Raw genomic sequence first — 16,591 nt, forward strand, 5'->3', positions numbered from 1 at the left:
CAGAGATCACAGGCTTCGTAAGAACATTACAATAAAGTTGTTTCCATCCACTGTATGAACACTTCGCCGACGCACTGGGGTTTCATGCATGTGCGTCCGGTCAGTCACACGTGAACTGTGCGAAAGCATTTATTTCATCGTCGACCTTGTCCTTCGCGACAAGCAAAACTCGACAGCAAGAAGACTTTCACCTTTGACAGCCCCACGCTTGGCATTGCAATCTAGAAAATGCAGTACGTCCAACAACAATAATCCGCACTTCATACTAAGAAACTTTATTGCGCACACACTCAGATGAAGCTGCGGCGCGGTGACCGGCCACCAGCAGCAAGTCAGGCTGATGAGGAGGCGCAAATGTTAAAACAATGCATGCGTGAACAAAAGAAAAATGAAGAAAGTAACGATGACTGCAATGGGACTGGAACGAATATCACCAGTTCTTGATGTGCAGCTTTAACCAACTACGCCACAACTGCCTTTGTTCTTTTTTTTTTTGTTGTTGTACTACGCCACAACTGTCAATTGGTGTCGGATGGCAAACAAGCCAGTTTTGTATTGTTTTCACGCTAAACCCAACTTCAACTAACATTTTTTGTTTATTTTTACGTTTGGACGTAACTTTAACGGCTTTTATCATTACGTCTAGATGTACCACTAGCCACTCCTGACTATTCAAACGAAGCGCCTAACCGGAAAATGCATGACGTCACTTCTGTGCGGCGCAGCAGCCGTTGCTGTGTGGGGGAGGAGGTGCTGAGGTGGCTCGGGGGCCGCGCGGCGCAGACGTCTCTGCCACACAGAACACTGCAAACCGACGCGCGTATTCTTAGAAGTGTGGCAGCTTGGGCTAGTTGGTATGGCATGACTGTCTTCCGTGTTCTTCTTGTCTCTGTGTCGTCGTTTTGTTCTAGCGCGTATTCTTTTGCGATCTATGGCGGTTCCACTATGTTTTTCCTCTAGCAATATGGCCGCCGGCGACTTCACTTGCTTCCGCGGCCAGGATTGCCACTCCAGAGGTTCTATAGAACCGCCTTGCCTGACACTCGAAAAGCAGCAGCCCATTGGCATCGATTGAGTTTCTTGTTCAAATTGTCTGCAGTTAGCTGCTGCACTTTTGGTCGATCGGCATTGCGAAGCTCCGTTTTATTTCAGCTTTGATCAAAGCGAGCTTGCGAGTCGGACTTTACGGGCCGCTACGACGAAGCGAACGTGTCTAGAGGCTGTGAACCTTGTCAGCTGCTGTGATTCATCGACCTCTGGCTGCGGAGCCTTCAGCGTGAAAATTCAACGCCGGCAAATCGCGCGGAGATTGCCTACAAAGACGCAATAATCTTGCACAATGGGGGCGTGTAGGCCGTTGAGTGAAAATGCGCTGCTTTGCACCTGAACATGGCTCTTTTCTTTTCAATGCGCTACAGTTTTTGTCATTTTATAAGCTTTTTCGACTTGTACAGCTAATGAGATGCACACCTTGTGAATGTTGGAAATTGTTGTCACATTCGCTGAAAATATGTTTACTGCTAAAATTTGTAGCACAGATCACAGCATAAGTTCTACTTGTTTCTGCTCGAAATGAGTCTGCTGCAATATATGCTCATAAATTCAATACATAGTAGAGTCAAGTGAACCTTCAGTACATATACGCATTTGTACATTTTTCGTAAGTTTGCAGTGAAGCATACTACATTTGCATGAGTCCATCTAGTTCGGGAATTACCTAGCTTTGTCCTCTGAAGAACGTCACTAAAACGAATGCATCGTAATGCCATCCACAAGACAAATTCACAAAAACAGCAGGGCTATGTCCACACTACCTTTCTTATATGCAGTGTTCCCGTATACATTCTTTTTAGTCATGCATCATAAATCCGTTCACGCTTCTACCAGAGTAATCAGAACTTTTTTTTCTCTTACAACCCAACCACAGCCTCCAAGGAACTGCTCATGTCAGTGTACGCTTGGATACCTCACCACTCAGAACCTACCTCAAGTCAGCGGACAATGTGTCATCACTGAAAGCAAGCTCATAAGTCAAAATCCTCGCAAGGTATGGTTGAAGGCACCTTATTTATTGAACATAATTTGTTCAACCATTTATGTCTTACCCTGCTCTCTTTTTTTTTCTTCTCAGAAAACTAGACTAAAGAGAGACTATTGATTTTCAAGCTACCCACATCCAGTCGTAAGAAGCTATACAGTTGCCATAGTGACAACCCCATGCGCCATCAATATGCCAGCTGGACAAACGGAAGCCTTTTACTGAAAAACAGTGAAAGCGTACGGTATGTTCAATCTGTACAAAGTTGGGTGCACAGATTGTTGTTTCTTTCTTTATGAATTATTGAGTTTACAGGAAATGTGTAGGCTTCAAAACTCTTTAACAGTGCTTGTCATGGGCTGCACATACTGTACTTCACTCTACGTGTCAAATTTGCATAGAGTATCACATATAACTAGGTAACAAATGGGCTTGTAGTAGTGCATATTTACAAGCACTTCTTTGTCACATTTTGTATAGATTGCTGTGAATGTAAAGACTGTTGCAAGACAGTGGTAGGTACAGCTATAGTAGTGTTGAAACAGTTACTGATACCGCATGCATGTTGGGACTGACACTATCAAAGTTCTAAAAAAAAAACCGTGCAAGAACTCAAGCCTTCATTAAGCAAGACATGTTTTGCAGAGAGCAATCACAGAGCCAAACCATGAGAGTAAAATTCCTATAAGAATAAGAAAGAACGAGAATGGGTGGATCGCATTCGGCAAGCACTTTCAAATCATGAATGATAATCTGTCACTAACCCTCAAGAAGAAGGTATATAACAGCTGCGTCTTGCCCGCACTTACCTACGGAGCAGAAACCTGGAGGCTTACAAAGAGGGTTCAGCTTAAATTGAGGACGACGCAGCGAGCGATGGAAAGGAAAATGATATGTGTAACCTTGCGACACCAGAACATAGCAGAGTGGGTCAGGGAACAAATCAGTGTTGGAATCGTAGTTAAAATACGAAGTTGAAATATCGTAGTAAAAATCGCGAAGAAGAATTGGACATGGGCTGGGCACGTAGTACGCAGGCTGAATAACCGCTGGTGCTTAAGGGTAACTGATTTGACTTGATTGGACGCACAGAGAAGGAAAATGCATGAAGTGAGTATGGAAGGTTAGGTGGGCCAGTGATATTAAAAAGTGTGTACGTATAACGTGGCAGCAGGAAGCACAGGACCAAGTTGATTAACCAATCATGGGAGAGGCCTTTGTCCTGTAGTGGGTGTAATGAGGCTGATGATGCGCCAAAAACAAGCACCGACATGCACGCAAGCAGTGAGCCTTAGTGTTTAAATCTATGTCAATATTTGTGCTTCGAAACATGCTTGTTTACATGACAGAGTTAACGCAATCAAAATGAGATGTAATCAGTAATTTTCATTTGCTTGCATTTATTCCAGTGTGACTCCATGACCACCATTCCTAGCTTGTCCAAGGGCTCCAGTTCAGCGTCCTAAATCTCATCTACTGAGAAATACTGCTGTTCAGTTGTTTTCCTCCTCTAGTTAATTTAGTTTGGTTTGTTTTTGCAAAATTTTGTGATCACTCTGGACAGACATGTGCGAGCACCAACGAAAACAAGGGGCTCCCAGTTTGAATTAGCTGTTGTGGATACCAATGTGTTCAAATCGTCGAGAGATTTCCTTGAATATAAATGCACAGGTCTGTGCGCTTCTACTTAACCGAGTTCAAATAACGACCTTTTACTGTAGTATTATTTGTTTTATGTAAAATACCTGATGCACAATAAGGGATTTTTAAAGGTATGTCAATTTTTAACAGAACAATGACTGAGTGCACTCAGTAGGTATACTCAAAGTTGGCCAGTGTTTGTATATGTTGATAATTCGAAAGTCTACTAACAGCTATTTCCTTGATATTGGTGTGAATATGTAGCCAAAAGGACTAGTTTTGTATGATACCCGTGTTAAGAGTGAGGCAGACAGTTTGTAAGTAGTGAAGAATAAAAATGTGGATTCAGCTTCTGCTGTTGTTCATCATTTGAGCAGTGTCTTTGATGACTATGCACCATTGGCACAAGCATAAAAACTTTGAAGGTCACTCAAAAAATAAGGACCATTTGGTTCCAAGCAAGCAAATATTCATTAGCAAACGTTTTCATTGGTGGGCTTAGTTTAGTAAAAACCTACTTAACTTTTCTACAAAATCACTGCTAACTTCTTAGTGCTTCTTGTACCGTCAGTAGTTTCTTTAGTCAAACTGAATAAAAGATCGCCGCTTGATAATTGAACCTGTTGTGAACGGTGATCGGGAATTTCTGACTGTCTTCAAAGTGTACCCAGAGTAACTGTTTCTAGTGAAAGAGGAAATAATCACAGGGTGCTGGCACAGAACAGTAGGGCAAGCAATTAGTGTTGCCTACCAAAATATTTGATCTTGCCATTGGTTCTGATTGTGGTGCAAGGACGCATGTTGTCATGTAGGAAGACGATTCCTGATGAGAATTTATGAAGTCATCAACGTTTATCGTACTTATTACTGTGGTGAGTGTTTCACAGTATATATCAGCTGTAAATATGGCCCACATTTAATGAAATTAAACACTGAAAATTCCCTTTTTGACTTGGAAAATGGTAGCCATTTTCTAACTGGAGTGAGCTAATTGCTTGAATTTTTTTCGGCTTTTGTGAAAAGGAGGGGTGGCACCACTGTGTTGTTTTCAGTTGCGTACACTATGAAGCGTCGTCACTTGTGCAAACAGTGTGCGAAAACTAATCATCCCGGTTTAATTGGTAGCAGTTCAGAAACGCTCATCCACTTAATGTCCTTTAGTGTTTGAGTTGGTCGGTAAGCATTTTTGGAACCTAACTTTGTGATATCTGGGCATATGGGCTACAATAGCAAATTGTAGCGAGGCCAATAAGGGGAACTTTGTTTTACAAACCAGTAACTGTTAGTTCTCAATCTATTGCAATATCCTGTCCACTTGAACAGTTTGGTTGGTCTGGATGCTTGGCGTGGTGCTCCACTCTTATTTGTATGCATTTGTGCAGCTATTTCGGAAGTCTGAATGCCGTGTTCCCACACTTGCTTTACTCCTCACAGTTGATCCATGAACTGTGCACAACTCCTCGTAAATTGGAAAAGCTAGTGATTCCTTTTCATGAAAAATTGTAACTACAGTGTGCAACCCACAACAGGTGGGAGAAACAATATTCGCCAACATTGTTGTCTGCGTTCCCCGTCAAGCAGATGACTACTGAGCCAGAACAATCACTTCAGCACTTTCGCTGAGAAGTAGCAGATTGTGCTGTGCACATAACTCTTCAGTCTGACATCCAAATACTTAAAGACTAGGAAATGGCCCTTACTTTGTGAATAAAGATCATAGAACCTTTCATTATGCAGATTTGACTGCAATGATTATTCACTGCCTATTTTTTTAACATTGCTTCCATGACTTCCAGCACTTCTCAGCGGTCTATAGTGTTATTGGTGTTCCATATGTCCCCATTATATGTGTATATGTCATGTGCAGTGTATTGCAAGTGCTATTCACTGGTGCATGATTTCATTTTTACGAATGAGTGCTTTTGGGAGCACCAACAGGCATCCTCTATCTCGTGTGTCAGCTGATCTACAGTAGGCGAGCAAGGGCAAGGGTAACTAATTCCCTTAACTTGTAATCTGTGACAACTTTCTCAAGAATGTTGACTTGCTGAAATGTTTGACTCGGGCTTTCACTATTTGCCAACTGTTACTCAATTAAAGTGCCTGTCACTGCAACCCTTTTACCTCTTTTGAAACGTAAACCAAGTTTCCTTTTCAACATGATCCTGTAAATGGTGTTTTCCCAGAATGCACTTGCTTACCACAACTGGAAGTTGATCTAGTTAGTCGTAAAAAGACCGGACGCACAGGTAAGAACATGGATTCTAAACACAATATCGAAAACAATGTTATATGCAGGAATACCTAGCACAACAGCGTGGGGTCATTTCTTTATATTCAACACGATGTACTTCTCACCAATTTGTTGTCAAATATCATAATGCGGCTGAGGCTAATCGTACTGACACTGCACTTTTTGAGAGCATGTGTGGTGAGAAAGACGATAAGCAGCACAGTACCAAGTACTGTGCAAGGGGGTACGGGCGACGGAATGGCATTGTTGGCACGCCTGTTCCAGGCAGGGCCGTTCGAGTAAGTTGAAGGCACGCTATTTCAAGGCGTGGCGCTCTGTGAAAAACGCATTAAATTCACCATTTCCTGCAAGTTTCTCTCGGAAATGAAGGTTGGACTATGAGTTTTAGCACCCAATGTTTTAGTTTTCTAAAAACCTTGAAGGCAAATATTTTGTTTAGCATACGTAATAAATTAACGCTCGTTTTGAGTACAAACATTGTAAGACTCATGATATTTGTGCGCTTGCCAACAGAAACTAATTGATTCGCTCAGTGATGTGTTTGTATCTACATGGACATAATATGTTGATGTTGAAGGCGGGTACAATAAATGTCATCGCATGTCCAAGATTTAACATGAACTTTTGTTATTTTCCACACAACCTCAACTTCGTGACCCCCCGCTGACGGGCCGTTTTTTTTTTCCGGGAAAGGTGGCAGCTCTACTCGGGGTACAATTTGAAGAGAGTGAGAAATTCAATATCACCGTTCGCAACAGGTTCAATTACCAGGTTGCGATTTCATATGCAGATTGACTAAAAAAACTACTGCGACAGTATAAGAAGTGTTAAAAAGTTAAAAGTGATTCTGTTGAAAAGTGAAGTAGGTTTTCGCTAAACTAAGCCCACGAATAAAAATGTTCGCTAATGAATATTTCCTTGTTTGGAACCAAATGGCCTTTACTTTTTGAATGACCTTCAAAGATTTTATGCTTTACATTGACAGATGAATAAATGAGTTTGTTTTTTTGTGCCAATGGCGCATAGTCATCAAAGACACTGCTCAAACGAAGGATGGTGGCAGAAGCTGAATTCACATATTGACTGGTAATTCATATTCCGATGACTGGGCAGTCTGAACAACCTCAGATCACGAAGGGGAAGTTATCACAATAACTTATCAGTTCTATTATTATCATCTTTTCACCTATGCAGATGTGTTCTTTCTTAGCTGACGTGCTATCACCACAAATGCAGCTCATTTCAACCCTGAAATGGTATTGATAATTTTTCGCAGAGTCATGTAGTCATTCTGATCAATAACAGAATAAGTGCTCTGCATAACTTGTGTAGATTGTGTAGACTGCATAACTTGTGTAGACTCAAATTTGGAAAGCGAATTGCTATAGTTCACACTGCGCTGCTATACAGAGTTTTCAAGTGCCCTGGCTTTGTGATAATTGTGTTTGTTTCTTCGTCCGTAGCATTGAGGTATCAATTGATCTGGTTGTCTACATACAGTGGCTAAATACATTGTTATGACCCACTGTAATAAACCATTGTAACAATATAGTGTCATACAGCGATCAAGAGAATAATAAAGCAGGCTTTCTATACTCTGTGGCATGTTGCCTGAGGATCGCTGAAGATGCAGGTTAGCTGTGACCGCTCTATAATGAAGTTAAATGATAAAGCACTGCTTTGGACGATTCTATGTTGTAATTAACAATTGCTACCTTGACACCAAGGTGCTTTCCTTAACTTACTGTTAAACTAATTCACACAAATTTTGTGGTATTATTTAATAATGTAATTGCGTGCTTCTAAAAAATTTTCTTCTCACATACCAACTAGGACTAAGAATACAGGCCACGAGGACAGCTGGCCTATATACTGTGATAGAGACGTTATTTCACTGTTTTCAAGGTTTACTTTATGGCTTCCCTACAAGAACAGTATGCAAAGGGCACGTGAAACAGAGGTCAAGCACTGATATACGCTGTACAATGTTGTACTTTGTTGTGCCAGTCATATTGCTCAAAGTTGCATAGCATTTCAGCAGTTGACACTCCTTTGTGTACAATACACTGAACGTCAAGAAAATGGGGGCCACACATCTATCTTCGCCACCCTGGTTTAAACAAGCTCTGTCAGGGTGTAAGCTCTGCATGTTTATAAAAGGGAACAACTGAGCATGTGGCCTGGAATTCGCGGCAACTGCTGACAGCACCATCAACTGACAGCCGGGCAAACCACATCCGCTCTTTTTGTCTTGAGTGAGAAAGCAAAATAATTAGTTGTGCTTCTTGCACAGGCATTGCTACATTACAATCGCACTTCAGTCTCGCAGTGAGCAAAATCAACAAAAGCAGGCGTGCTTCCTCTTACTGGCAGTTTGTGGTACTGTAGGCGGCTACAGCAGAACAGAGGCCATGTGCTCTCGTGTTCCCTATCGTAAAAAATGACAAAGTGCAATTATTCTGTGAAGACTTGCTTCTGTGTGATAGTGCACCTAAAGTTTCATCGAGGTGATGCGCCATAGCGCTGTCCATCTGCCTTTCACACTGTACTATAGGTCTGAAGGAAGAAACCGAAACTGCTCAATGAAGGGTGAAGACAAAAAAGAGGAGCGCTCACACTGTCGGCAAAAAAGCGCGTGCCGATGTTCGAGGCTGCGCAACATTTGAGACAGTTCACGGCTAGGTGTCTGGTCTGGAGAACTCGTTGACGTCCTTGGGGTGCTATTATATTTCTGGAATCCGACTGGGTGACTTGCACCAAAGACTGGCTGACGTCCTGTCGTTCCAGCTGCTGCCCCTGACTGCTGGGCAATCAACAACTAGGCCTGCAGGCCCGCTGGGTCACTGGCTCAGGGATGAATCAGAGTGCCACGGTTCCTGCCGCCATCAAAAGTGGCTGCAAATCCTGATTTGCTGTGAGCTGCTTTTCCTTCTACTGTTCCAAGTGGCTGGCATGACCGTGGTGTACTGTCTGAGCTACCAAGCTACTACTACAGTACTCAGTACTGCCGCGGGTGCGGAAAACAGCCGTGTCATGGCATGGGCTGGCTTACGCTGACGACATCAGAGGCACGTCGTTCCAAGTGATTGGCGTCCAGCAAGCCACCAACTAAACATGGCGAGAAACTTCCAATTCATACGTGCATTTAGCACAGCACTGCACATGACAGACTTAATATTTACCTAATATTTACACAGTTACTCAATATTTACACTTGCTGGTGAATATGTTTTTTTTTTTTGTGTGTGTGTGTGTGTGTGTGTGTGTACACTTGTTCGATTGAGTTCATTGGCTAGTGGTCCTAGGTCAAAGACTGGGTATTACATCACAATCCAAGTAACCGCTACCAATTCCTTTCACTTGGCATGATTGGCCCTGCAATAGCTTCCCAACTACTTAAGGAATTCAAAATTTATTGCTTGAGTAATATTGAAAGTTTGGTGAGTTGGTGATAGTTCATGATTACTACTTGTGAAGCAGCGCGTGTAGACAAGGCATAGAAGGTGTCCTATTCGTTTCTTTTGTGTCTTGTCTACGTGTACTGCTTCACAAGTAGACATTATTTATTGCTTCAAATCAACTGCCAGAAATATGTTTCGTATGTGTACGGTCCGAGTGGGTTGCAGCAAGTTGTTCCATGTATTGATTGCTTTCTCTCTTCTTTCATTCCATCAAGCACTCTAAAGGCTACACGGATAGTGACAACAAAAGGTTTTTGGAAAAGTTTTATCACCATACATAATGATCTTAAGCACTTTCCTTCCTTTTTTTTTCTCTTTAAGTCCGTTAACTCTCTTTCAGGCTGATCACAGGCTGAATTCTAGTGTTATTTTACTACCGTAAAGCGTGGCGGGAGTATGTAGTGGCTGCTTTAATTGCGCACCACACTAATTCATGACAAAGTCGAGCCAATGTATTGTGGAATTTGCCTAGAGTTGAGTGAGTGATCTGTAGCTAAGGTGTCTTTGAAATATAATTGAAAATTCTTCGGCACGTGCATTGCTGTAAAATTTGGCTTACATGTTCTCATAAGCACTGACTACTGGTTAATAGTGTTCTCTCACCATGTTCGCAAAGTGTTGCAGGGTACCTATAATGACATATGTCAAATGAAATCCCAAGCTGAACCTGCAAAAATGTGTTTCTGATATGTGTTCTAGTTTGGCATCTTACACATAGGGGCTGTGGTGCACTATATAGATAAGTAGGTATGGAAGGTTTAAAAATAGGGAAAGTCCATGTGTGTTGGGCCAGTTAAACTCTTCTAAAGGTTAGAGATGATTGGGAGGAACACTGGTAAATGCACTGTCTTCATCGTTCTTGTGCAAGTCTCCCAGTTATTGTGTTGTATTAAATTACAAATTTGCAATGCAAGCTTGTCTGAGCTCTCTCACTGGAGTAGCTTGACAGCTGCAACAGCTTCAGTTGACAAGCAATGAGGGGGAAGGGACAAAACCTATTACAGTCTGTCACCTGACTGAGCAACAAAACATCTGTAGTTGCAATTCTTTGGTGCAACGAAAGGAAATAATAGCAATAATATCATTTATATTCTAAAGTAGTACACGTGGCTAGGCCTGCCAAAGCCATTTGGTGAGTGGTGTGGCAGAGCCTGGCAGACTGCAAAACAAATAGAATATGTTACATGATTGTAGATTCATGGCAAAAAAAGGATGATAAGACAAAAAAAAAAAGAATGTGCACATTCGATTAGAAACAGCACGGCATCCAAGCGATAGTTATTACCATTATACTGTAGTTCAAAAAATTGAAAATTAGTAAAACATTGAAATAGAGCTATATTTCTTAAGCGCAATTTTTAAGCAAAATTGTGCTGCTCTACAAGGTTTTTGGAATATTGGGAACAGTGCACATTAACTTGATATTAGTCCTCAGTGTCCCTCCTGTTGTGGAACACCATAGTTAAGCAGCACTGGGGCCAGGGCTTGCTCCGTTACCAACTTTTGTCTAACGCCTCGTCTGAGAGAAAAGGGGTGTAACTAAGTGTCATGTTGTCAGTGCTGTCCTGTATGTTTCCAGCATGTACATCATACGGCGGCTGGATAAAAGTTTCTCTTCAGAAAAAGTAGGAGATACCCCAGGCAACACGAGCGGTTTTGAATGACTGGAGAATTGTTTTTATTGAATTCGTATGTCCATACATTAGTCAGTGGAGCAGTGTGCCTCTAGCCGGAATATGTTCATTTGTACACTGTTCTATCCACTAACAAAAATGAGTGAATATACAATTTCTTCAAAATAAAAGTGACTGCAGATGCACATTGCTGTTTTAAGTAATTTAAGCAGTACCAAAATATAATCATTGTGTTTGTGTTGATTCACAGCCAATGCAATTTGATGTCCCAGCGAATGAAATGACCACGTAGTGTATATAATTGCATGGATTAGAACTCTTCAAGTGCAAATACACTTTAAGAATTTGTTTTGCCTCATTATGATAACATCGGCGAAGGCAATATAGACTTGCACCATGCACCTGCACAAATAAATTTGGCAGATGCCATTCACCTTAGGAATCGATGTTATGCAAAGCATGCAGAGGGAGGGTCACTGTGTGGCAATTTTTCATTGAGAAATAAGTTACAAAATGACGCTAAAGATATGTAAGATGTTTTACACACAGATACATGTTAAACAGTCGCATGTTTACTGTTACGTAACAATGTCAACAGCAACATGGGTATCAGCTACACCAGAAGTGATAACCTGATAAGTATCTTTTGTGCCAACGAGGTAGGTGGCCCTGGACACCGCTTGATAAGTGAGTTTCAGCGGATAGCGCTTCAGTGAAACGGTTCGTCTGTTTGTCTTTGTAGGCATTCTTAGTGTGCCCATGATTCGGCGGCACAGTTGGACCAGCTCGTTAAGTGCAGAAAGTACGACATATTCTGCATGCTTGCTTCGTTATCAGTTTTAATGGGCTATGAAAATAGTTGTTCATGTACAGAGGGGATCACTGGTAAAGGGAACACTTTCATGTGCATAGTCCGCATTTCGCTTTCTGGCAAAAGCATAGTGGCTTAGATTTGCGTCAGACTACTTCTGGTTGACTGTTCTGACTTCTTTTGATAGACCAGCAAAAGCATAGTGGCTTAGATTTGCGTCAGACTACTTCTGGTTGACTGTTCTGACTTCTTTTGATAGACCAGTGCCGTGCACGAATAATTTTTCTACGTCTACCAGCAGTTATGGGGCTTCAATATGACAGGTGCTCATTACAGTGTTCCCTTTGACACTTTGACAATAGACAGTACTATACCTTGTTTGTGTTTGCAATGCATGTTACTAGTGTCCTGGACAGGAATGATGTTGAAAACTCTTTATTTTGGGCGGTGGGATCACTCTTAGTGCAACCAATGTAACATACACACGGCCCTACATGGTGCTTTAGCTCATCATTTAGCATGGTGAGTTTCTGTCAAACTAAACATTCTTTTTCCTAGGTTCACACTGTCTGTCACAATCATTGCTTTTGAACTACAATTTCACTGTTGCCTTATTAAAGGATAATTACTTTGGTTAGAATTCCAAGCAATGGGTGACTTGTAACGGTGATTCCTTACTTTTTTAAGCACTAGCCCTCTTTTTGGCCTTGCCCAACATGTTGGTCTATTGGTTACAGGGCTTGAGCGCTGACCCAAAGGCTGCAAGATCAAATCCTGGCCGCATGACCACAGTGTCTATGAAGGGGAGAATGCTTGAGTAATATGTACTTGGATTCAGCTGCACGTTAAAGCGCCCAGGCGGATGAAATTTCTGGAGCCCTCCACTGCAGCAGCCTTCATAATTATATACGGTTTTGGGACGCTAAGTACTAACAATTATTATTCTTTTTGTCCTTGTGCATACTGAGTGAAACAACTGGGTGTCTGGCCATTATTGTGCTTACCTCAGGGTTTCCTAAATTGTTCAATGCAGTTGATGTAGAAGTATTTGTATATTTGCAGCTTGTTCACTTTGGATAGTTTTTCTTCTTATGAAAGAAAGAGAACTCGTGATGCTTTATTCCTCAGCTGCTTCTCAGCGCCATTTAAGATAGCATCTATCCTTATTGATTCCACTGGCGTGTAAGCAAAGTGTACAATTGCATTTTTTTTATTATTACACTGTTCACACTGTTCAGTGAAGGTGTGATCATCCTCGGGTGCAGCACTGTCCCCTAGGACCAGAATGAGCAAACAGATGCTTGTGCAGTAGTAGCCACACTAGGATCTGAGAAAGCTCTATTCCAGTCTTCATTGCAGGTGGGAGACAATATGAGACATTCAAATCAAGATGAAGCTCCACAATTGCTTGTATTTTTGGTGGTACAGTCAAACCGGATTATATAATGACCTCTGGTAGATTAAATGATCCTTTGCGTCGAACTACTTATGTGGATTCCTGGCTGTGTAGTGATGACTCGCCAGCCCGCCGTGAAGTGTCACCGTTGAATTGTCTGGTCGTTTGTTGATACGATAGATGGGAAAGAGGGACAGCAATATGTAAGAAATTGTAGTGCATAGAATTGTCTTTACGCACTGGTTGAAGTATCACAGGTGTTAACTTCATAATGCACCACTTCATTACTGATGGAAACTAAAAGAAATAGACCTATGAATTGTCTTGAAAAACATGTACCCAATGCAGCCATTCAGTTTCATGGCATCTATGGTTCATGTGCCCAGTATTATTTAGCCACTGCAGCTTTGTTTATTATAGTCAACCCACATATGGTGTGCTAATTGGGATAATGAATACTTGGCTCACTGGTTTGGTTCTCTGGGCATTCATATCCTTTATGCTTCTGCATCACACTGCCTGAAGTGTTTTTAAATTCAATATTTCTTTCACAATTTCAAGTGCTGAGAGTTGAGCTGGCCTATGCGAAGAGCCTTTTTTTTTTCAAAACTATAAATCGTTTCACCTTACGTATTACTGAAAGAATATTGGTGCAGGTATGGTAGTAATGGTAATTAAAATATTTCCAACGACCAGGCCCAGTTGATGCCAATAGTGAAAGTATGTTTGAGCATATTGTGTTCCTTTTAGTGACTTTAACAGTGTTCTGTGTGCTTTTGCAGATGTGTTCATCCCCTCTGTAAAGAAGCAAAGAAGTTTCATGCTTCGAATATTGACAGCAATGCATTGCACCTGCACCTTCTTGGAAATCATTTGCCATTTTTACACATTTGCTGGAGCTTAATGCATTATGAACATGAGAATGTGACAGTGATGTGGACGTGTCTGTGGACTGCTACTAAAGACCATTTGCATTGAAATGAGTGAAAATGACTATTCAGTTTCTGCACTGTAATTCAATCGAAATTCGGAAGCCTGTAATAATTTCATTGTGGTGTGTGCATGTGTGTAAGCTTTAGTGTAAAGAAGTTGTGCCTGCCTGACAAAGCACAAGTCCAGGTGTTTACTAACGCACATCTTTACCTATCTATATGTGCTATGAGTAACAGTTTTGTGAATAAGTAACTGTAATTCTTAATACTTGCTGTTGGCACCTTGATCTTTCACTGCAATATGTAAATATTAGTAATATAGTAGCAGTCTGGTATTGCTTCATTGTGCCTTTTCTCTGTAAAACCTTTCTGTATGTCTCTGTATAATCCTCAAAAAAGTATTGAAATAATATTGACAAACTTGATTTACTCCTTTCACAGTGCCACATGATGAGTAATAACCACTTATGTTTGCTTTAATGTTTCTGTATTCTCTTTTGCCACCAATAACGCACCATTTTCATTAGATTGTTTGCTGATGACATCGTTCTGTATCGTGCCATCAGAAGTGATGAAGAGGACTAGCATTACCTATAATTTGACCTTGAATCCATCAATTCATGGTGTTCATCGTGGCCTATGAGGCCAAATCGCTGCGAGGCTAAACTCCTCTCCTTCACTAGAAATTCTTGCCACTTCCCTACCACATATACATCTAATCACACTCGTACAATGTCAGCCACGTTATACTGGTATCTGGACCTTCACCTCCGATCTGACTTTTCCTGGAACTTTTTTGCAGCTGCTAAACCCTGCCTTGCAGTGCCTGCACATGCGTAAAAACTTACGTGTGTTACCTTAACGTGCCCTAAAATTGAGTAGGTGTCTGCCATATGGGACCTAGAACCAGCATACACTCAAACATCGTTATTTCTTAGTTGCATCTTACATGAAACTAAGTTTGTCATATTGAAGAATTTATTATAAAAGTTCATTTCTAATACTACTTATTTCAAGACTGTTTTTATTTACTTCGTTATAACCAATTTTTTATTAAATCTGGGTTCGTTATATCGACGTTTGAGTGTATATAATTGATAACATAAAATCTCTGCAGATACCTGCTGCTCACTTCATTTTCTCTGACTACTCTCGTTTCACTGTGTCACTGCCTTAAAAGCTCGTGCTGGTGTTGATAACCTTTCTCATCCCTGTAAACTTGCTTACTTATCTCTTTTGCATACATGCTATCATCATCCATATCTTCATGATGACTTCTTTCAGTAACCCTTAGCCATGTTTCAAGGCCGTGATTGTCTTATCACTATTGCAAACTCATTTCCTGCCGTACTTTCACCCTTCGCTGATTCGTTCATTCCAAAAACCATCATTGAATGGAACCAGCTGCCTTGGAGTCTTAGAAAGCAATGTTTTAAAATTCAATGATAAAAAATAACCAAGTTCAGTGTTCTGGTGTCTTCTGAATAACCCATTTAGTTTTTATTTTGTGCTCTATAATTATGTTATTCTATTGTATTGTATTGCATTTTTAAATATTTTTTAATACTTCCAAAGGGTTCTGTTATTATGTTGCCTTTTTGATTATGCTTAAGCAAGTGTTGTTTTGTTTGTAAATTTTTATGGTTGCTTTGCATCTATTACATTGTATATATTTTTTTCTCACACCTTTATGTAATACCCTCTCATCGAAGACCTTTACGAACTCCTCGAAATAAGTCAATTCTCACTTTGATAATTCATTTCTTTACTTTTTTTTTGCAGGTAATGCCGAAATCACATTTAGTGTGCTGATTTCAGTGCAATTTTTTGTCTTATATCCTTAGCAGTTGATCATTTTGATCATATCCTTAGCAGTTGATCATCCCACTCTATTGTTAAAATAGAGTGGGATTTGTTAACAATTATGATAAAGTGGGATATGTTGTGAGAAGTGTGTGTGGTCATGTAAGTGTGTGAAATAATATGCAGTGAATAGCTCTCTTTGTATTTTGTGGTAAATTAAGCTTTCATTTGAGCAGGACAGAGGCCTTAATGGGAAGTGTATCAACAGTACTAGTATGCATGGAGAACCAATTTTTTATGCAAATTACATAATTATGTCATTAGTGGGAAATTGTGATGTCATTCGGTTCCTTGCTAAAAATTTTTCTCCTTCTATCATAGTTTCCAGTTTCTTTCATACTTACCTTTTTCACTCATATTTTGTTTCTTATGCTTCATGTGTTGAAATAGAGTACCGATTCTGTTGCTATACAGCTATGTGCCAAAACAAGTGCATTAAATGCCTAATGTTTTGGATACAATTAAGGCATTTGATGGTTTAGGCATAGTATTGAAATCCCATCTTAATCAGGTCCATGTGCATTTGCAGGTTTTTGCATGTATTAGGTCGAGCATTCGGAA

The 16,591-nt window shown here is 40.7% G+C and overlaps 1 protein-coding gene and 1 long non-coding RNA gene across 2 annotated transcripts in view; both read left to right on the forward strand.

Moving 5' to 3' along the window:
• The window catches only part of LOC142772248 (uncharacterized), an 82,662-nt gene that overhangs the window by 54,257 nt on the left and 11,814 nt on the right, over positions 1–16,591 (forward strand). The window lies entirely within an intron of this gene.
• Positions 1,105–4,152, forward strand: LOC142771710 (uncharacterized). Its single transcript, XR_012886090.1, has 3 exons — positions 1,105–2,047; positions 2,132–2,282; positions 3,448–4,152. It is a non-coding gene; the product is annotated as an uncharacterized LOC142771710 (long non-coding RNA).

Source organism: Rhipicephalus microplus, chromosome 9, assembly GCF_043290135.1.
Source record: "Rhipicephalus microplus isolate Deutch F79 chromosome 9, USDA_Rmic, whole genome shotgun sequence".
NCBI classification, from domain to species: domain Eukaryota; kingdom Metazoa; phylum Arthropoda; class Arachnida; order Ixodida; family Ixodidae; genus Rhipicephalus; species Rhipicephalus microplus.